Source organism: Ovis canadensis, chromosome 3 (genome assembly GCF_042477335.2).
Source record: "Ovis canadensis isolate MfBH-ARS-UI-01 breed Bighorn chromosome 3, ARS-UI_OviCan_v2, whole genome shotgun sequence".
Lineage (NCBI taxonomy): Eukaryota > Metazoa > Chordata > Mammalia > Artiodactyla > Bovidae > Ovis > Ovis canadensis.
In genome coordinates this window covers 96,872,223-96,891,938 of record NC_091247.1, presented here as the reverse complement: position 1 = coordinate 96,891,938, position 19,716 = coordinate 96,872,223, and the positions used below count along the sequence as shown (strand labels likewise).

The 19,716-nt window shown below is 45.7% G+C and overlaps 1 protein-coding gene and 1 non-coding gene across 2 annotated transcripts in view; one reads left to right on the top strand and one right to left on the bottom strand.

The window, feature by feature from the left end:
- HK2 (hexokinase 2) overlaps positions 1-19,716 on the bottom strand; it is a 68,283-nt gene that overhangs the window by 46,386 nt on the left and 2,181 nt on the right. The gene's annotated exons all lie outside the window — the stretch shown is intronic.
- TRNAH-GUG (transfer RNA histidin (anticodon GUG)) lies at positions 16,944-17,015 on the top strand. Its single transcript has one exon. It is a non-coding gene; the product is annotated as a tRNA-His (tRNA).

Below are 19,716 nucleotides of genomic sequence, written 5' to 3'. Positions count from 1 at the left end.
ATCATCCACTCTATTTCCTACTTTCAGGTTCATGGCACCTCAGGTTCATGGCAAACCCCCTTTTTGCCTTAGCCTCCCAGGTCTGTGGGGCACTAGCCCCCTTCCCTGAGCAGGGTCACTGATCTGGGCTTCCTACAATACTGGGGAGCCAGGGTGTTCCTGAGGAGGTTGGCCTCCCCTACAACGACACGTGAGGCTCCCAGGAGGAAAAAGCATATAGTCTCAGACAAGTCCTCTCTCTCCCTATTGGCACAATGGGAGACAAAACGCAGGAGACTCTGGGCCCAGAGCAACTATAATCACCACAGAGGCCTCCTGCTTCAGACTCAGTGACGCCTGGCTTGGCCGAGGAACACATTAGGGCTTAATGCATCTCAGTGCTAATGTACAAGTCCCAGCCACCAGACCAAAGGCTAAAGCCAAGCCACATCCAAGTCCAGCCTCACAGGCAACAGTAATAACAGCAAACCCTTCAGCTAAACCTGTTCTCAAGGTCTTATACCCATTAACTCATTGAATCCTCACTACAACCCTTTGAGGTGTTATTTTCTCCATTCAACTGAAAGGGGAAGGCAACATGCCCCAAATCACACAGAGGCAAAAGATTAAGCCAGGACTGGACGGGGCAGCCCACCGTGCTTTTGTCCACTCTACTAGATGAATGCCCCTCTCTGCTGAACAGCAAAGTCAATACGGCTCAAATGGTACTACAATGCGTGCAGGCTGGCCACATCCACTAAAGGCCATCTTCTGAACCAGTCATCCCACCACACAGACACGCACAGGGCTGCCCTGGCGGGTCAGAGGGCTGCAGACATATCTCTGGACATTATCATGATTTTGACACGTGACTAAGTTGGAGCTCCTGCATTACTGCTGCTGCTGCTGCTGCTGCTGCTGCAAAGTCGCTTCAGTCGTGTCCAACTCTGTGCGACCCCATAGACGGCAGCCCACCAGGCTCCCCAGTCTCTGGGATTACTACTTTCCCAAAAAGAAGCGAGGCCCAGAAGCCTCGCTGCCACCCACTCCTGCTTCCATAGATGGCTCCAGATGTTCTGTTGTGGGAAAGCTGAGCCTGTGGTGCTGCCCAATTAAGGAGCTGCCCTATCACTTCTTGGAGTGTGACCTCATGTACACACAAGACCAAGTTAGGATGGCATAATTCTACTGTGGTCATGCTTAATTTAACTTTGATGTTTAAGCTGCTATAAGGCTTGTTGGAAATCTAGTCAACACTCCTCATCCTTAACTCTCAAAAGGACCTAACAAGTTAAAGGGTCAGCCTTTACTCAAATCATATTGCCCTTTACCCAAGAGATTATAATCATTCTTCAGTGTTCAGTAACAGATGAAAATGGTCATGATGATCACCATTACAGTAGCTAAACATTTACCAAGTATTTCTTACCTCCCCAAACCCATCCTATAAGTTTACTGACATGAAGTTCATTGTTCTCTTGTAAAACTTCTATATCCCTGTTTTATAGCTCACTTGGTGAGAAGCACAGGTGTCTGGCTCTGAAGCTAGGCCCTTCGGCCTCTCACCCTCACTTTTCCTGTGGACCCTCCTCATCTGGGTGCGGACTCTCTGCTCTGCAGCTTCTTGGATGACCTCAGTACTTGATTTATCATCAAAGTACTTTGATTTACATTTCCATCAGATGAGACCAAGAAAAAGCATACGGGACAGCTATGAAAAATGCAACTACAGCACCTTGGCCCAAACTTCCTCTCTTTGGGCCATAATGATGGACATGAAGATGTATCCACCCTGAGTTTCTTAGGGCCACTGAGGAAGGAATGATTAATCACCTGATGTTATAACTTCCTAAACACACCACTGAGGCCCACCAGCCTTGGCCAGCACTGCTGCATTGAGTTGAGGGTAGCCAAGGGAAGCAGGAGTCGGAAGCAAGAAGCAGCCTCCATACGAAGACCTTTCTCCTGGATTGGGAAGGGAGTAAATCCAGAATCCCGCCAACTGTCACTCACAGTGCAACCCGAAGGAGGGAACACAAGCAAGGCCCAAAGTCATAGGAGAATGTCATTTAGGAGTTCCCAAATGTACACAGCACAGTAACGCTATGGCTAAAAAATACTAACTCTTAGAAAGAACCTTGGGGTAATGACAATTCAAAATCCCATTGAACGTAGACAGCATTTGAGTTTATCTCCTTTGTCCCTCTCACCCCAATAGGCATCAGGCTATTAAATCTGAATGCTTCCAAGCATGACAGGCTCCTCACTTCTCAAAACTGGTTAGCTTCTACTGTTGGTCAGTTCTAGTTGTTAGAAATTTCTTCTCTGCGATAAATCTACTTTCTGATAACGTCTGTCGATGCTCTGCCCCTTGGGATAAGAGTTTCCGAACTTGGCTAAGAATCTCAAAGACCCATTCCAGACTAATCAAACTGACACCTTTTTTACTGTCTGGGTGCTCCCCTCTCCTTGGATTGGTATCTACCTTACCAATAATGTGATAATAATGGACTGTGTTCTAGTCAACACTGTTCAAGGTCATTTGTTACCACTTGCTGCCTGGGATCTTTGAAAGTCGGTAGTTAGGACATTAGGCTAAACTGTGAAACAATTCTTCATCAATCCTGGGTGTTGAGAGTTGCAAAGACAAATCTGAACTTGTTGGGGAAAAAGTTTCAGTTATTGGAAGCTATCACAGTAGAATCATTGAGGTTGGCCCTTATTTAGTAGCTGGTGGTGGGGAACTATAGGCTGTGGCATCAGAAAAATCAGGGTTCAAATCCCGGCTCTAGCATTTGTACAGGCACCTGAGTCCCAGTTTCCTCCTTATGAAACGGGAGGACTAACACTCACAGCAGAGTCACTAGCATAAACGGCGTGGCAAATGTAAAGCTATCTATTAATATCTAACCTTTTTGTCTATCCCCTTTCCTCTTTTTCTCCCAGACTCCCCTGTGCCAAGTGGAACCTTCAGAGGATCAAAGACATTTCTTAACCCTACTTAGCCACACTGGGATTAGCAAAACAGGAGCTGTGTCCCCAAATTCTTCCTTCTCTTTTTGTGGTGTGTGTGTGGCCGAACACCCTGGATCACTTCTCTTTAAATCTCTATTAGGAAAAAAGATGGAAGGGATGGGGTGTTCCAGGCTGGGGATAAAGAGGCGGGCCAGAAGCAAAGCTTGGTTGCGGTATGAGAAAGTCACTTGCTTAACCAGAGGCAAGGGTGTGTATTAAACACAGATAGTAGCTTTAGACACATCTATTTAGCAATCTCAAGATTAGAAATTCCTCATTGGGCAATTGTGGTCAATTTCTTTCTTCGCATAACACACTAGTCTATGACTGCCTCCTCTCTAGAACTGTGAGTTCAGGCAAGAGAAGTTCTAAAGAGAAATTGAAAACAAGCAGGACCCTGTGGAGCCTTCCCAGGTACAAAAGCCTTTCCAAGTCCCCTGTTCATATTTGCAGGAAAAAAGGCATCGACCTCCTAGACTTCTCCAGAGTTCTAAAGAACAGATTCAAATAGTTACTAACTAGGGAAGGGAGGGAATTTGGAAATGAAGGAGGAGCAGCCTAGAAATAACAGTGCAGCAATAAAGCAGGGTCCTGGTTCCTCCTCAAGGGATACACATAACAATTATCTCTTGAGTTCTCCTGAGTTTTTTCTGCAAGAACTAAGGCCCCCATCTAGGTGGAGAATAGTAACTTCAGGCTTAGCTAAAGATAAGTAAAAGAGAGAGTGAAAAAGTTGGCTTTAAACTCAACATTCAAAAAACTAAAATAATGGCATCTGGTCCCATCACTTCATGGCAAATAGATGGGGAAACAATGGAAACAGTGACGGACTATTTTCTTGGGCTCCAAAATCACTGCAGATGGTGACCATGGCCATGAAATTAAAAGACGCTTACTTCTTGGGAGAAAAGCTATGACAAACCTAGACAACATATTAAAAAGCAGAGACATTACTTTGCCAACAAAGGTCCATCTAGTCAAAGCAATGGTTTTTCCAGCAGTCACTGTATGGATGTGAGAGTTGGACACATAAAGAAAGCTAAGTCTCAAAGAATTGATGCTTTTGAACTGTGGTGTTGGACAAGACTCTTGAGAGTCTCTTGGACTGAAAGAAGATCAAACCAGACAATCCTAAAGGAAATCAGTCCTGAATATTCATTGGAAGGATTGATGCTGAAGCTGAAGCTCCAATACTTTGGCCACCTGATGCAAAGGACTGACTCATTAGAAAAGACCCTGATGCTGAAAAAGAATGAAGGCGAGAGGAGAAGGAGACGACAGAGGATGAGATAGTTGGATGGCATCACCGACTCAATGGACAAGAGTCTGAGTAAGTTCCAGGAGATGGTGAAGGACAGGGAAACCTGGTATGCTGCAGTCCATGGGGTCGCTAAGAGTCGGACACGACTGAGCAACTGAACAACACAGCCAAATGGAAAGCTCATCTCCTTAAGTGCCCACAGCTTCCTCCAGACTAGCACTAAAAGGAGAAGCTGTGTCATAGCCACAATGCAAGGAATAGAGGGAGCAGAAGATCGCTGTTGCAGAGGCTCCACTTCAAAGTGTGAAATGGCTCAGGTGTGGCAGACACAGCCCCAGTTAGGTATGAGGAAGCCCAGAAAGGAAAGTCCTGGAACTGAGAGCCAGAAAGGAAACTCACAGAAACTGAGGTCAGGGGAACAGCCTTGACCAAGGTCGCAGAGCTGAAACTAGAATCTGGATCACTCAGATCCCTTACTATAGTGTCAGAAATAGTAAATGACAATCCTACCCCAAGCGTCCTCAGGAACCGTTCCACTGTCATCTTGCAGGCCAATTTCAACTGAGTGACCTTCCCTGAGACCAACCTAACAGGTCTCAGAGAGGAAATGGTCCTCATCAAACTACTTACATCCAGAAAAGAACAATATTCCAACGTTGACGGTTTGTTACATAAAGTGCCATAAATCCTACCTTGAATACCTTAAGAGGTCTCAACACCTTAAATTTCAACATCTAAATCTGTAAGATTCTTTTCTATCACTCAATTGCTGAATCCCTGACCCAAGCTTCTCCCATTTTAAGCCTTTGTTGAAAATCAATTACATGCAAAGCACTATAGTATACAAGAATATAATTTTAAAAGAAATCAATTGCAGAGATAGTGGTGATAGTTGTACAATAATGTGATGTCCTTAATGCTGCTGAATTATACACTCTAAATATATATACAGTGGGTCTTTGAACTACACACAGGTTGGGGTGCTGATCCTCCACTGGAGGCACTCCTTATATATAGTTCACATCCACAGATTCAACCATGAATAATGCAGTGATACAGTACTATAGCACATTATTATTGAAAAAATCCACAAATAAGTGGACCCGTACAGTTCAAACCCATGCTGTTCAAGGTTCAACTGACGCGCACACACACACAAATGTTTTTTAAATTTTTTTAAAGAAATCAAGCTTCCTATTCTCTAGGACTTCATTGTAGACTCAGTGTTTCTGAAAAGAATGGAAGATGGGTGTTAATGTAAAATGGCCCATGCGAAGTGTCACAGGTATGAGTAAGTGGCCTGTGAGACTAGCATTCAGAGGAGATTGCTTCTGGGCTGCTGCTGCTGCTGCTGCTGCTGCTGCTGCTGCTAAGTCGCTTCAGTCGTTTCCGACTCTGTGCGACCCCACAGATGGCAGCCCACCAGGCTCCGCCGTCCCTGGGATTCTCCAGGCCAGAACACTGGAATGGGTTGCCATTTCCTTCTCCAGTGCATAAAAGTGAAAAGTGAAAGTGAAGTTGCTCAGTTGTGTCCGACTCCTAGCAACCCCATGGACTGCAGCCTACCAGGCTCCTCTGTCCATGGGATTTGCCAGGCAAGAGTACTGGAGTGGGGTGCCATTGCCTTTTCTGGACTTAATCCTAGTTACCTTTAATCAAGCAGTCACAGGAAGGGAGAATCATAAAGATCATCCCATTGCATGAAATTGCTGTGTTGTTCACTGGCCAGTCCATTCCCTACAGGCAACTTACAGGGAATTTAGTGTCAGGAAGTCTTGCTGCCCAGAGTCACTGTACTTCCTGATACAGGCCAATGAAATTAAAACAACTGACTTAAGAAGAGTCGGTTTTGGTTGTTGTTGAGGTTTTTTTTGGTTTTGTTTTTGGTTTTGTTTTTGGGTTTTTTTTTTTTGGGGGGGGGGTGGTTTGCTTTGGCTATTAGGAAGCTCAGGGCTCTGTACTCAACTTTAATCAACTAAGTTTTAATCATTCCTGCCTGTTCCGTGACTCTTATTCTAGAAGTCCTTTCAATGAAAGTTAAACCGTATCATCTAATCCTTTTAGTAAGCAGGCAGAAAATAAACAATACATGAACAAGCAAATGCTCATCAGTCATTCCTACAGGATACACCATCGTGGTAGAAGGGCAAATTCAAGTGACCAAATTGGATAAGAAAGCAACTCCATAAGCATAGTTGGCCTGGGGACACAGGGACACCCTGAGGTACTGCTGTACTGCCAAACTGCTTTCTCCAGCCTTTGGGTATTTCTGATTTAGTACCTAGAATCTTCTCTCCAAGAGCTGCTGGATGAACACTAGCTAATTCCCATGTTTTAGATTCTTCTAGCCCCCAAGCAAACCAACTGACTGAATTTCAACTTTCCTGGCACTTCTGTATTTGTCCCAAAGATACAATCAGGTGTATATATATTAAATAATATCTAAGGACAGACTCCAGGGCTCTATAACCTAGTCTCCTAGGAAGAAAGTTAGGAAGGACCACACCCCACTGAAGTGAAGGACTTTGGCTAATTTCATCTACTTTAACTCAACTACAGTGAAAACAGGGCTGGAGGGGCAGGGGCAGGGTATTCTACAGCAATGAGAATGTGCCACCTGTCACTCCATGCCTATGGAGATGAATCTCACAATATAAAGTTGAGTAAAAGAAGCCAGATACAGAAGGGAACAGATCATATCATATGAGTCCATTTATAATAAGTACAGAAACAGATCTACGCCAGTAGAAGTCAGGATAGTGATTACATTTAGTGGGGGATATACTTGCTGTTGGGACTTCCCAGCTGCCGCTAGTGGTAAAGAGCCTGTCTGCCAATGCAGGAGATGTAAGAAACTCCGGTTCAAACCCTGGGTCCAATCCTTAGGTTGGGAAGATCCCCTGGAGGAGGGCATGGCAACCCACTCTAGTATTCTTGCCTGGAGAATCCCATGGACAGAGGAGCCTGGTGGGCTACAGTCCATACCATTCCACAGAGTCGGACACAGCTAAAGCAACTTAGCATGGAGTATGAAAGTGAAAGTGAGGTCGCTCATTCGTGTCCGACTCTTTGCGACCCCGTGGACTGTAGCCCACCAGGCTCTGCTGTCCATTAGGTTCCGCTGTCCATGGGATTCTCCAGGCAAGAATGCTGGAGTGGGTTGCCATTTCCTTCTCCAGGGGATCTTCCCAACCCAGGGATCGAACCCAGGTCTCCTGCATTGCAGGCAGATGCTTTAACCTCTGAGCATGGAGTATACGTAGTTGTTATTAGGGATTCCTAGGTGGTGCTAGTGGTGAAGAACCTGCCTGCCAATGCAGGAGACACACGAGATGCGGGTTCAGTTCCTGGGTTGGGAATATCCCTTGGAGAAGGAAATGGCAACCCACTCCAGTATTCCTGCCTGGAGAATCCCATGGACAGAGGAGCCTGGTACAGTCCATAGGGTCGCAAAGAGCCCAACATGACTGAAGTGACTTAGCGCATACACACACACACACACACACGCATGCTTGCTGGTAATAATTTGTTACTGGACCTAGGTGGTGGTTACTTAGTGTTCTCAGTTCTCTATGCAAATTATACTTCACTTTAAAAATAAAGGAAGGAAAACTGACAAGGTTCTGACTAGGTCCTAGTCTTTGGCACATGGTAGGGCGAAAGAGGTCAAATCGGAGGGGAAAGTCATAACTTAAATGTAGCCACACACAGCCTTCCGGTGACTCTATGTGCTAATATATGCTTACAACTTAGTTTTGAAAGAATTTCATGTTTTCACATTATTCCTTTGCCAGTGTTTTACTGCAAATCATTGACAAGGAAACCAAGGTCTGAAGAAGTTTCCCCAAACCATAGGCCAAGTTCCTAACAGGTCCCGTAACATCCAGGCCAGATGAATGCCCTGACCTGGGGCACAGGTGTGCGCTCATCCAGGGAAAGCTAGGTAACTGCTATCTGTGACCTCATTAATACTAATGTCTTCACAGACTCCTCCTGGGAGGACCAAGTTTGTACAAACAGCAGCAGGTTTACCCTGTAAAGTTGCCAAGCCAAGGCCAGATGTTCCCGATAAGATAACAACAACAAAAAAAGGATAAGTTGGGGAGGAAAAGACACAGTAGATTCTGGATTCTTTAAGGCTCCTGTCCTCTGAAATGCAGCTAACCAAAAGCTACAGATCTGCCTTGACGCTTTTTAGATGGGACAAAGCAGACCCCCACTAGGGTCATCATGCCACCTCAGGGAGATGGCAGCTGACACCTCACAGCCTGGAGGGCAGGGTGAGTGTGGAGCCAGGCTCACAGGCCACTCCTCCAGGATCCTGCTGCGCCTGAGCCACAGGGTTTCCTGTTCTTCCAGTTCTTGCTCTCAGCTGCATCAAGTTACAGCCAGACAGACTGCAGGCAACAGCACCTGTCAGGGGGCCAGGAGACAGGCCTTTGGATCCCTGTCCTGGGACCCTCCTATCCTCAGACTATAGGACATCAGTTCAAAGGAATAACTTGTCCCAGGTGTGCATGACCCTGCAACAGTTCTTTTTCCCACACATACTGACTGCTAAATTGAGTGTGCCAGGCACTTAGGATACTGGGATAAAGGAGATCCTTCTGCCTGCAAGTGCTCAGACTATCAGTAGGAGGCAAATATGTCAACAACTAATTACAAACTGAGGCAGTAAGGACAGATGGTAAGCAGTTTCTTTCACTACAATAAGATGTAGATTCACAATCACTTAAATCGCACACATCAATACAATTCTGAGTTGTGTTTTTTTTTTTCTTGAAAAGGTTAGAGATGTGTGTTGACCCTGTACCTAGAATGTTCTCCTACTCTGGCCTAACAAATTCCCAGTTGTTCTTCAGGGGCCCAATACAAATGGCCCCTCCACAGATATCTTCCCCAAGTTCCCAGCTGGTTATACCACCTTTTGACTAAAAAGCGTCTCTTGCTGTCACTGGTCCCAGAGGACTGCAGGCACTGACTGCAGGTTCTCAACTTCGTGTCTGTGATACCAGCCTTATTTCAGTATTGAGATACAGCAGGCGCTCCAGACACAACTGTTATGGGGACACAGAGGCGCAAAGGGAACACCAAGGAGCAGAGTCAGAGAGTAACAAGCGCTGGCCACCGCAGACTGCCCTGGTGCTCAGAGCCTGGCCTTGTTCTTCAGGCCTGGGCCCACGCTGCATGTGATCCTGGCCGCAGAGCTTCCTCTCCGTCTACCTGGCTGCCCTGGCCTGTCCCCCAGATCCCTTACTCTGCCTCCTCTGGACAGCCCTATCCCAGGGACCAGACTCTGCGCCTGAGCCCAAATTCCCACAGGGGGATCTAAACTCCCCATTCCTGTGTGCTGCCCACTGTCACTTGCTGGATCAAACCCCTCTGGGTCTGTCCCTTTGTACCATGTCCAGCCCCAGACCTTCCCACCCACCCTTGTCACACCCACCATAAGCAGGGCAACCACATATCCCAGTTTGCCCAGGATAATCCGCCCGGTGTGGTAGCAGCGTAACTGTTAACAATGTCCCCTTTTACTCTCAAGTGATACAGTCTGGACAAAAAAAAAATATGGGGTTATCATAGGAATAGGCCACAGAGCAAATTCTGCTTGTGGTTCTTGGGGAGCCTACATCTGAATGATGGGAAGAGCTCACGCTCACTGCTGAAAGGAAACAGGATGGGGCAGAGCATGGAACTGGGTTCCTGGCTGGTCCCTTAGTACAAGACACCAGCTTTCCTCACCTGTAAAATGAAGGGTTTGGACAAATGAGCTCAAAGGTCTCTTTCAATGGACACCAGCTTCATAACCCCATGAAACTGAAAGACAATTGGCCGTCCTTAGTTGTCCCAGGCAGCCCCATGCTGGGGCCAGAGGCCAGGGCTCCTGAATCAGACCGCCTGGGTTTGAATGCTGGCTTGCCCTTGAGCAAGGCACTGCCCTTTCTGTGTCTTGATGTCTTCCTCTGACTAATAGGCAGCAATAATGGCTATCCTGGAGGCTGCCTGAGGTGGCTTGAGTTGTGGTCAAGTTCCTAGACAGAGTCCAGCACTTAGTAAGTGGTGCACGTTTGCTATTTTAAGGCCTTTGGGAATTAAGGGGAAAAGCGAACTGATAGGAAATGGCTGGAAGACTTCATTAGAAGCGGTTGAAACAGGAAAATTTGGGAGGAAAAAGTCCTTCAAAGGGGAAAAAGGAAAAGTGACAGCTTCAAATTCCCTTATTTAGCCCAAATTAAAGCTGTTCAATAGCTTATCTGGCTTCATTCCTTTTTCAGACAATATGGAGATGCCAGAAGGAAGAAGTTGGGAATAAAGCCTTCCAAGAACATAGACCATATCCAAGCCTCCAGGACAGGGCTGCTAAGCTGAGGAGAGAGAAGTAGGCTGGGTGGGTAGGTACCAAGGTTTCTCAGAGCCAGGTCCTCAGACTTGACTCACTCTCTTCATTAACTCCAAGATTATTCTGCCAACAAAGGTCCATATAGTCAAGGCTATAGTCTTCCCAGTGGTCAGGTACGGTTGTTGAGAGCTGGACCATAAAGAAGGCAGAGTGCCAAAGAATTGATGCCTTCGAACTGTGGTGCTGGAGAAGACACTTGTGAGTCCCTAGGGCAGCAAGAAGATCAAACCAGTCAAACAAAATCTTTTATTTTAAAAGGAAATCAACCCTGAATACTCATTGGAAGGACCGATGCTAAAGCTGAAGCTCCAGTATTTTGGTCATCTGATGCGAATAGCCAACTCATTGGAAAAGTCCCTGATGCTGGGAAAGATTGACAGCAGAAGAAGAGGACATCAGAGGATGAGATGGCTGGATGGCATCACTGATGCAATGGACAAGAACTTGGGCACACTTAGGGAGATGGTGAGGAAAGGGGGGCCTGACGTGCTACAGTCCATGGGGTCCCAAAGAGTCACACATGACTGGGCGACTGAACAACGACAACAGCGCCGCTCCAGGGAAGGACTATTAAGGAAGTGCTTAGAGATCCACAGACAACAGTGCAAAAAGCATGGCACTTCCGGGGGAAAGGAGATTTTCTAGCCATGACAAGAGGCTGTACAGGAATGAGACAAGTAGATCATGGGTCCCACACAGAGGGTCCTCTCTGGCTTTGTCAAGAACCCCAGGCACCCTAATGTCAGAAGAGGCCAAACTAGACAGCCCCAAATCTGTATATGAAGGGCAAAGATCTCTTTGCTGAGAACCAAGATGTCCAGGGACTCTATACTCAATGTGCCAAAAAAAAAAAAAAAAAGGGGAGAATGACCATTCACTTCACTGAAACTCCAGGGTTAGTGCGGCTGAAACCTACTTTGACCCAGCTGTATGACTCAATAGCACAAGGCACCTCAAGTGGTTCCCCCAGTGGGAAGGCAGAGTCTGCGGCAGACTGAGGAAGTGTGAGCAAGCATCTCACAAGCCAACTTCAGCATGCGTGGCCTCAGCAACTGCCCTTGGAACCTCTGCAATTCTGCCCTCCAGGGGAGGTACCAATAGAAAGGGGACCAGGCTTCTACAAGGAAAAGAGGTTTGAACTAATGCTATGACTATTCAGTGCAACTGTGTCTCTCATGACTTCCCAAGGAGAACGCTTCAACTAAGGCGCACCAAAACAGCCCAGGCATCCCAAAGACCCACCCACCCAATGGGGTTGCTACTTCCTCCCCAGAGGATCAGGAGGAAAGCAAGTTAGAAGAAGAGTTCAAAAGTGAGTCTCCTCTGCCCAGGGAAAGAGAAGGTTTTAGGAGTCGGAGGGAACAGTGAGGACGCTTCCTTATTCCTCACCTTTAGGAACTTTCCAGCCTTCTATCCTCCCTGTCCTCTGCTCTAATCTGACATCAGACAGAGAACATAAATGGGCCAGAACCCACCTGCCCTGAAAGCTCTTAGAAACAGGGCCTCTTTTGCTCCCACCCAGATGGGCAGCACAGTTGGGTATCTGAGAATGTCTTATGTACTCATATTTGACAGCTGTCTAGGAAATCCCACAGAGGAACCTGGCGGGGGCTACAGTCCATGGGGTAGCAATAAGTAGGACACAACTCAGTCACTAAACCACCACCAATATCTGACATATTAAGTGTTGACTTAATGGCACAACTCTAAGGACTTCACATATATTCACTCTCTTAAATCCTTACAAAGAACCTATTAAGGTGTTATCCACTCTGAAGAAACTGAGGTCTAGAGAGGTTAAATAACTGGCCCAAGTTCACACTGCTGGTTTGTGGGGAGCCAGGATTCAACCCCAGGAAGCCTGGCTCTACTTCACCACGGAGACCCTCCCAGAGACTGCTGGACTGTCCCTCAGTGGGCACCAACAGCCCCTTTCCTCTGTCCCCAGCAATAGCAGTTTCACCACCTCACAGGCCTGTCTTGCTCAGAAGCCTGGCAATGCCTGGCCTACAGGGAAACCCCAACAAAAGTCAGGGTGAGATTCTCCGGGGGTCAGCTGAGCAAACTTCTCTCCCACGGCTTTCTGGAGTGCTTACCTTGCCCACAGTTTTCTGGTTGAAGACAGAAAAACAGTAACTCAGGTAACCCACACTTCAGCCAGGGGCCATGGACAATTACTGTGGTCTGCAGACCTCACTGTAAATTCACCTTTTGTAAAAGGCCACGTCCCCCCATGACTATCCCATGACATGGGACACTAAGAGCGAAGAACTATGGTCCTCATCACAGCTGCTACTAAGTAGTATGACCATTTGGCGATGCACTATAATACTAAAATGAGGGATAGACTACTCTATTTGATGCAGCTTCTCCTGATGTAGCTTCTCAATCCATAGATACTTGAGGGCAAAAAAGTCTTTTTTTTTTTTTTTTTGGCGGGGGAGGGGAACCTGTCCTGGGCATTGTAGGATGTTTAGCACCATCCTTTGCCTCTGCTTACTAGATGCAATAACACATCTTCATCCACCTGCTTATAACAACCAAAAATGTCTCCAGACAACACCAAAGTACACCTGGGGGGCAAAATCACTAATAGTTGAAAACCATTGCTCTAAAGGAGTAGTTTAAAAACAAATAAACAAAAACACAGTCTTTGCCCCTGTAAATTGGACTAGGAGAAAAACTCTTGCTCTTTATGATAGACTAGGTAGCCCCTCACAAGATTATCCAGCCCAAAATGTCAACAGCGCTGAGGCTGAGAGAATTGCTTTAAAAGTAAGCAGAAATAGCCACCTGTGATCTATGGCATGAGATATTAACTCACAGCCAATGAACTCTGATTTGCTTCACCAGGTCTCCAACCCAACTGCTTTGGAAAGTCGAAGATAACATGCAGTGTTGGAAAGCAAACCAAACTTGCTGACTTCAAAACTTAACAGTGATAAAGAGGAACCAGTTATCAGGAGTCATCTTTTAAACCGGAAGTATCTGAACAAATGAAGCCAGTTTTCTGGGGTTCCTGAGCTCTTTTAATGTACCAGATGTCCTTACTAAGGCTGCTAGTTTTTGAGAAACCTGTTAGGGCTTGTGCTGTTTTGAGGCCCCCTGGAAAATGGCCCCTGCCTGCCTTCAAACTCTTCAGGGTGATAGAAAAGTTCAACTTTGAAAAGTGATACATAAAAATATATATTGGCTTTGTCTGAGGAGGCTCAGAGAGAATATTAATTCATTCAGGAGTAAAGAAAAAAGTGCTTCTTGGCCACTCTCTGAAATATAAATTTGACAATACAAAACAAATGGATGATGAGTAAAAGCTACAAAGTAACATTGTAAAAATTTTTTCCAAAAAAAATTTAAATAAATTTAAAAAGCATATTAAAAAAGTTACAAAACATTCCTGTTAGCATCACCTGTCTTCTGAGCAGGAAAGGGGCTTAGTATTAAGCTACTAAGTACTAAGTTAGAGTTGAACAAATGGGCCAAATTGTACCTACCTGTCAATGTCAGTTAACTCAGCCAAAAATAATGTCGTGTGTGCCTGGGCTAAGTTGTTTCAGTCCTGTCCAAGATTCCACGGACAGAGGAGCCCGCCAGGCTCCTCCAGGCTCCTCTGTCCACAAGATTCTCCAGGCAAGAATACTGGCATGGGCTGCCATTCCCTTCTCCAGGGGATCTTCCCGACCCAGGGGTCGAACTCACATCTCCTGTGTCTCCTGCTTTGCAAGCAGATTCTTTACTGCTGAGCCATTAAAGTTTAATCAATCCTTTTACTCCCACACTTTCATCCCCTATCTGAAGATTAATGACACAGAGTAGGTGCTCAAAACTACCAGTCAACTCCCCATCCCATGGGAATAACTCCCACAACCCTTCAGCAGATGTAAAGTATCTATTCCTGGAGCCTTATCTCACCAGAGAGCTGAAAGGTATCTTAGTTTCAATTTTTGACATACTATCTAGAGGGCCTTGTACACACAGCAGATTCTCAAAAAAACATTAAACTCTCATCTATTGGGGGTTCCGTTAAACCTTTCTGCTTCCAAGATATTTCCCCCTCTCATTAAGTTCAGAATTGAAAGCTACCCTTCATTAATCTAGTGAAGAGCCTAAATTAACTATCTGTATTCCAAGACTGCGTGTCACCAGTCTATGCGTATTGAAATAACTGGTTAGTGACTAAATGCATTCTTCATTTCACTCCCATGGTAAATCCTGATTCTCATCCTTAGGAGACCAAAAAACCCTGTATCTTATATATTAATTATAGTTCAATTAATTAAAAGAATCCTCTAAGTCCCCAGACAGGACACAAACCTTTGACTGCTAGAAGACAGGAAACACTTGTCTCTCTCCTTCCAACTCTGGGCCCCCCTTTCTCAGGATGAGCCTCACACCATGCCTCAGGCCTTGATGAGGGAATAGCTCACGATCCAATGGTCCGCCCTTCCACTCCCCCTTCAGTCCAGTGCCAGCACTTTCCCCAGCTGCCTCTCACCCTCCTCCTCTTCCTGCAGCAGTTACTCAGGTTCTTTTTCCTGAAAGGTCTACTCCTTTCTTGCATTCACTGAGCACCTCACTAGTGGCTACAAACAGGCTATAAAGGTGAACAGCTAGGATTCTCCATTCTCGGAAACTACCAACTCCAGTGTACAATGGGATGACACAAACGCCACACAAAAGCATCTAGTGTGAACAGGTGTGACACGTAAGGGGAATGGAGATGCAAGTCTCTGGGGAATGGAAGATAGAGAAGATGAGGCTGATGTGGGAGCTGGGGTCAGAGGGCAATCAGTGCACAGTCTTTTTTCTAAGTATAATTGATTTACAATGTTGCGTTAGTTTCTGGTATACAGCAAAGTAATTCAGATAAATATATATGCTTTTTCACATTCTCTTCCTTCATGGTTTATTATAGGATATTGTTTAAAGCATTTTTAAAAACGTATTCATTTATTTATTTTTGGTCATGCTGGCTGTCTGATACTGCACAGGTTTTTCTCCAGTTTCCCGGGGCAGCATGCGGCCTTCTCATCGCTGTGGCTGCTCCTGTGGCGTGCAGTCTTCGGTAGCTGCAGTACACGGGCTCAGCAGTTGCGGCTCCCGGGCCCTAGAGCACAGGCTCAATAGTTGTGGTGAATGAGCCTAGTTGCTCCGCCACATGTGGGGTCTTCGGGGATCGGGGATCAAACCCATGTCCTCTCCATTGGCAGGTGGATTGTTTACCACTGAGCCACGAGAGAACCCCTATTACAGAATATTGAACATAGTTCCTGTGCTATACAATGGGACCTTGTTTATCTATTTCATATATAGCTTGTATCTGCTAACCACAAACTCCTAGTTTCCTCTTCCCCACTCCTTCTCCCCTTTGGTAACCGTAAGTCTGTTTTCTGTCTGTGAGTCTGTTTGTTTCACAAGTCCATTTCTGTCATATTTTAGATTCCACATATAAAGTGAGGGCTTCCCTGGTGGCTCAGAGGTTAAAGCGTCTGCCTCCAATGCGGGAGACCGGGGTTCGATCCCTGGGTCAGGAAGATCCCCTGGAGAAGGAAATGGCAACCCACTCCAGTACTCTTGCCTAGAGAATCCCATGGATGGAGAAGTCCATGGGGTCGCAAAGAGTCGGACACGACTGAGCGACTTCACCTTACCTTACCTTACATATAAAGTGATAGTACAAGCGCTTAAAAGGCTTCTGAAATGATCTAGTCCAACTCTAGAAAGAGACTAGAAACAAACCCCACGAGGCCTCTGAAGCAACCCAGGAACCAGCTGACAAAGGTATAGCAATCAGAAAAGAAATTCAATTAAATGAGTCCAGGGATTCCAACCAGAAAAGTCAGAGAGTACTGGTGCCATTAATCTGACCAAGAAGAGAGTTAGCTGCATTCCTGGACATGCTGGATGAAGGTGCTGCCAGCGTCCAAAAGTGAACACAGACATAGACCAGGATGGAGTCTTCTAACAGTCCCAGAAGCAGGGAGTGTGGTCATGAGCAAGGGCCTCTGGAACCCAACTGGCTTGGCTTCAATTCCCTGCTCTCACAAAAAAGTTAGTGACCTTGAACAAGCCACATGTGCCTCAATTGCTTACCAGTAAAACAGCGATGCTGATAATAGTATCTACTTCATGGTGTTCCTGTGAATGTTAATGAGCAGCTGTAAAGAGTAAATGCTAATAACAAGTGTAAAGAGCTTAAAACTGCCTGGTACACAGTAGATGCTATATGTGTTTGCTCTTGAGTTTCAAACTGTCAAATCAGCAAAAGTGAGCAAATAACCCTTACTCTCCCTGGTGGCTCAGAGGTTAAAGCGTCTGCCTGTGATGCGGGAGACTCAGGTTCAATCCCTGGGTAGGGAAGATCCCCTGGAGAAGGAAATGGCAACCCACTCCAGTACTCTTGCCTGGAGAATCCCATGGAAGGAGGAGCCTGGTAGGCTACAGTCCACGGGGTCACAAAGAGTCAGACACAACTGAGCAACTTCACTTCACTTCACTTCACTCCTAACAGCACAAAACACTGGACTTGTCTATCAGGAGACAAGTGATTCCGATGGAGCTAATTTTGGGCAGATGAACCTAAACTTTCCCTGCCTCAGACTATAACCCAGAATATATAAAATGATAGAGATTTCAGAAGAGTTCAAATGAAGGCCTTTTCAAAAAACTCTAAAATTCAAGCTTCAACCTTCTCTCCTAATTCTTCCTTCAAGGATCAACTTTTAAGAGTTTAAGAGTCACTGCTCTATGTTCCCAGGTGGCACTAGCGATAAAGAACCTTCCTGCCATTGCTGGAGACATAAGAAACATGGTTTAAAAGATGTTTACAAAATATTCTTTCTGATTCTCTTCCTATTTCCCAAATGTAGCTGGAATCAAACAGCTTTGCTCACCTAAGTTCAGTTCAGTTAGGTTGCTCAGTCGTGTTCAACTCTTTGCGACCCCAGGAACTATAGCATGCTAGGCTTCCCTGTCCATCACCAACTCCCAGAGCTTGCTCAAACTCATATCCATTGAGTCGGTGATGCCATCCAACTATCTCATCCTCTGTCATCCCCTTCTCCTCCTGCCTTCAATCTTTCCCAGCATCAGGGTCTTTTCCAATGAGTCAGTTCTTTGCATCAGGTGGCCAAAGTATTGCAGTTTTAGCTTCAGCATCAGTTCTTCCAATGAATATTCAGGACTGATTTCCTTTAGGATTGACTGGTTGGAACTCCTTGCAGTCCAAGAGACTCTCAAGAGTCTTGTCCAACACCACAGTTCAAAAGCATCAATTCTTCAGCACTCAGCTTGCTTTATAGTCCAACTCTCACATCCATACACGACTACTGGAAAAACCATAGCTTTGACTAGACGGATCTTTGTTGGCAAAGTAATGTCTCTGCTTTTTAATATGCTGTCTCGGTTGGTCATAGCTTTTTTTCCAAGGAGCAAGCATCTTTTAATTTAATGGCTGCAGTCACCATCTGCAGTGATTTTGGAACCCAAGAAAATAAAGTCTCTCACTGTTTCCACTGTTTCCCCATCTATTTGCCATGAAGTGATGGGACTGGATGCCATGATCTTAGTTTTCTGAATGTTGAGTTTTAAGCCAACATTTTCACTCTCATCTTTTTTCTCCAACTTTTTTACTGCTCACCTAATCTGGGAGACTGAACAACAGACTGGTTCCAAACAGGGAAAGGAGTACGTCAAGGCTGTATATTGTCACCCTGCTTATTTAATTTATATGCAGAGTACATCATGAGAAACCCTGGGCTGGTAGAAGCACAAGCTGGAATCAAGATTGCCGGGAGAAATATCAATAACCTTAGATATACAGATGACACCACCCTTATGGCAGAAACTGAGGAACTAAAAAGCCTCTTGATGAAAGTGAAAGAGGAGAGTACTTTAGGGCCACTTCAAGAGAAGAGCTGACTCATTGGAAAAGACCCTGATGCTGGGAGGGATTGGGGGCAGGAGGAAAACGGGACAACAGAGGATGAGATGGTTGGACGGCATCACCTACTCGATGGACATGAGTTTGGGTAAACTCTGGGAGTTGGTGATGGACACGGAGGCCTGGCGTGCTGCAATTCATGGGGTCGCAAAGAAGTCAGACACAACTGAGAGACTGAACTGAACTGAACTGAACTGAACTGAAACTCCAGCTTCCGCAACTGCTGAGTTAAGGCCTGACTCAATTATGCCCCCACTGGTAATTTAGAGGAAATACACCCAAGCGTCCCTGAGGCACTTCACTCACTGAAAGGTAGCTGCAAGTGCAGAGAATCTCACAATAAAGAACTTTTTACGTTGTTGTGCTTAATCATCACAACTTCCTAAAGTGGAGAAACTAGACGTTTATCACTCTTGTTTTACAAATTAAAAAAAAAAAAAGGTTGGCGGTCCAAAGAACCACAGTGACTTGCTCAGGGTCCTGTGGTTAATAAACCACAAAACAGAGATTAGAACTCATTTCTACATAACCTGGGTAATTCTCTTTACAACCTGGGACTAAAGGGATGACCACTCCCCATTCCAGGCCAGTAAGGTTCCAGTCCTAGCTTTCATCCTCTCGCTTGGGGGAGGGCAAATTTGTGGACCTAGGTTCCATCCTCTGAACAAGGAGTGAGTAAATTTAGAAGTCCTGGGGCAATACTTCACCCAAATGAGAAGACAGCCTCTGAATTAATAACCCTCCAGCTTAAAGGAAATCAACCTTGAATATTCATCAAAAGGCAGGCTGCTGAACCTGAAGCTCCAACACCTTTGGCCACCTGATGCAGAGTCAACTCATCAGCAAGACCCTGATGCTAGGAAAGTCTAAAGGCAAAAGCGGTGGCAGAGAATGAGACGGTAAGATAGCATCACCAATTCGTGCATGCTTAGTTGTTCAGTCGTGTCCAACTCTGCTACCCCATGGACTGTAGCCCATGAGGTTACAACCAGGCTCCTCTGTCCATGAAATTTTCCAGGTAAGAATACTGGAGCAGGTTACCATTTCCTCCTCCAGGGGGTCTTCCCGACTCAGGTAATTTAGTGGAATTACCTAAATTTAGAGAAATCACGCATCTTT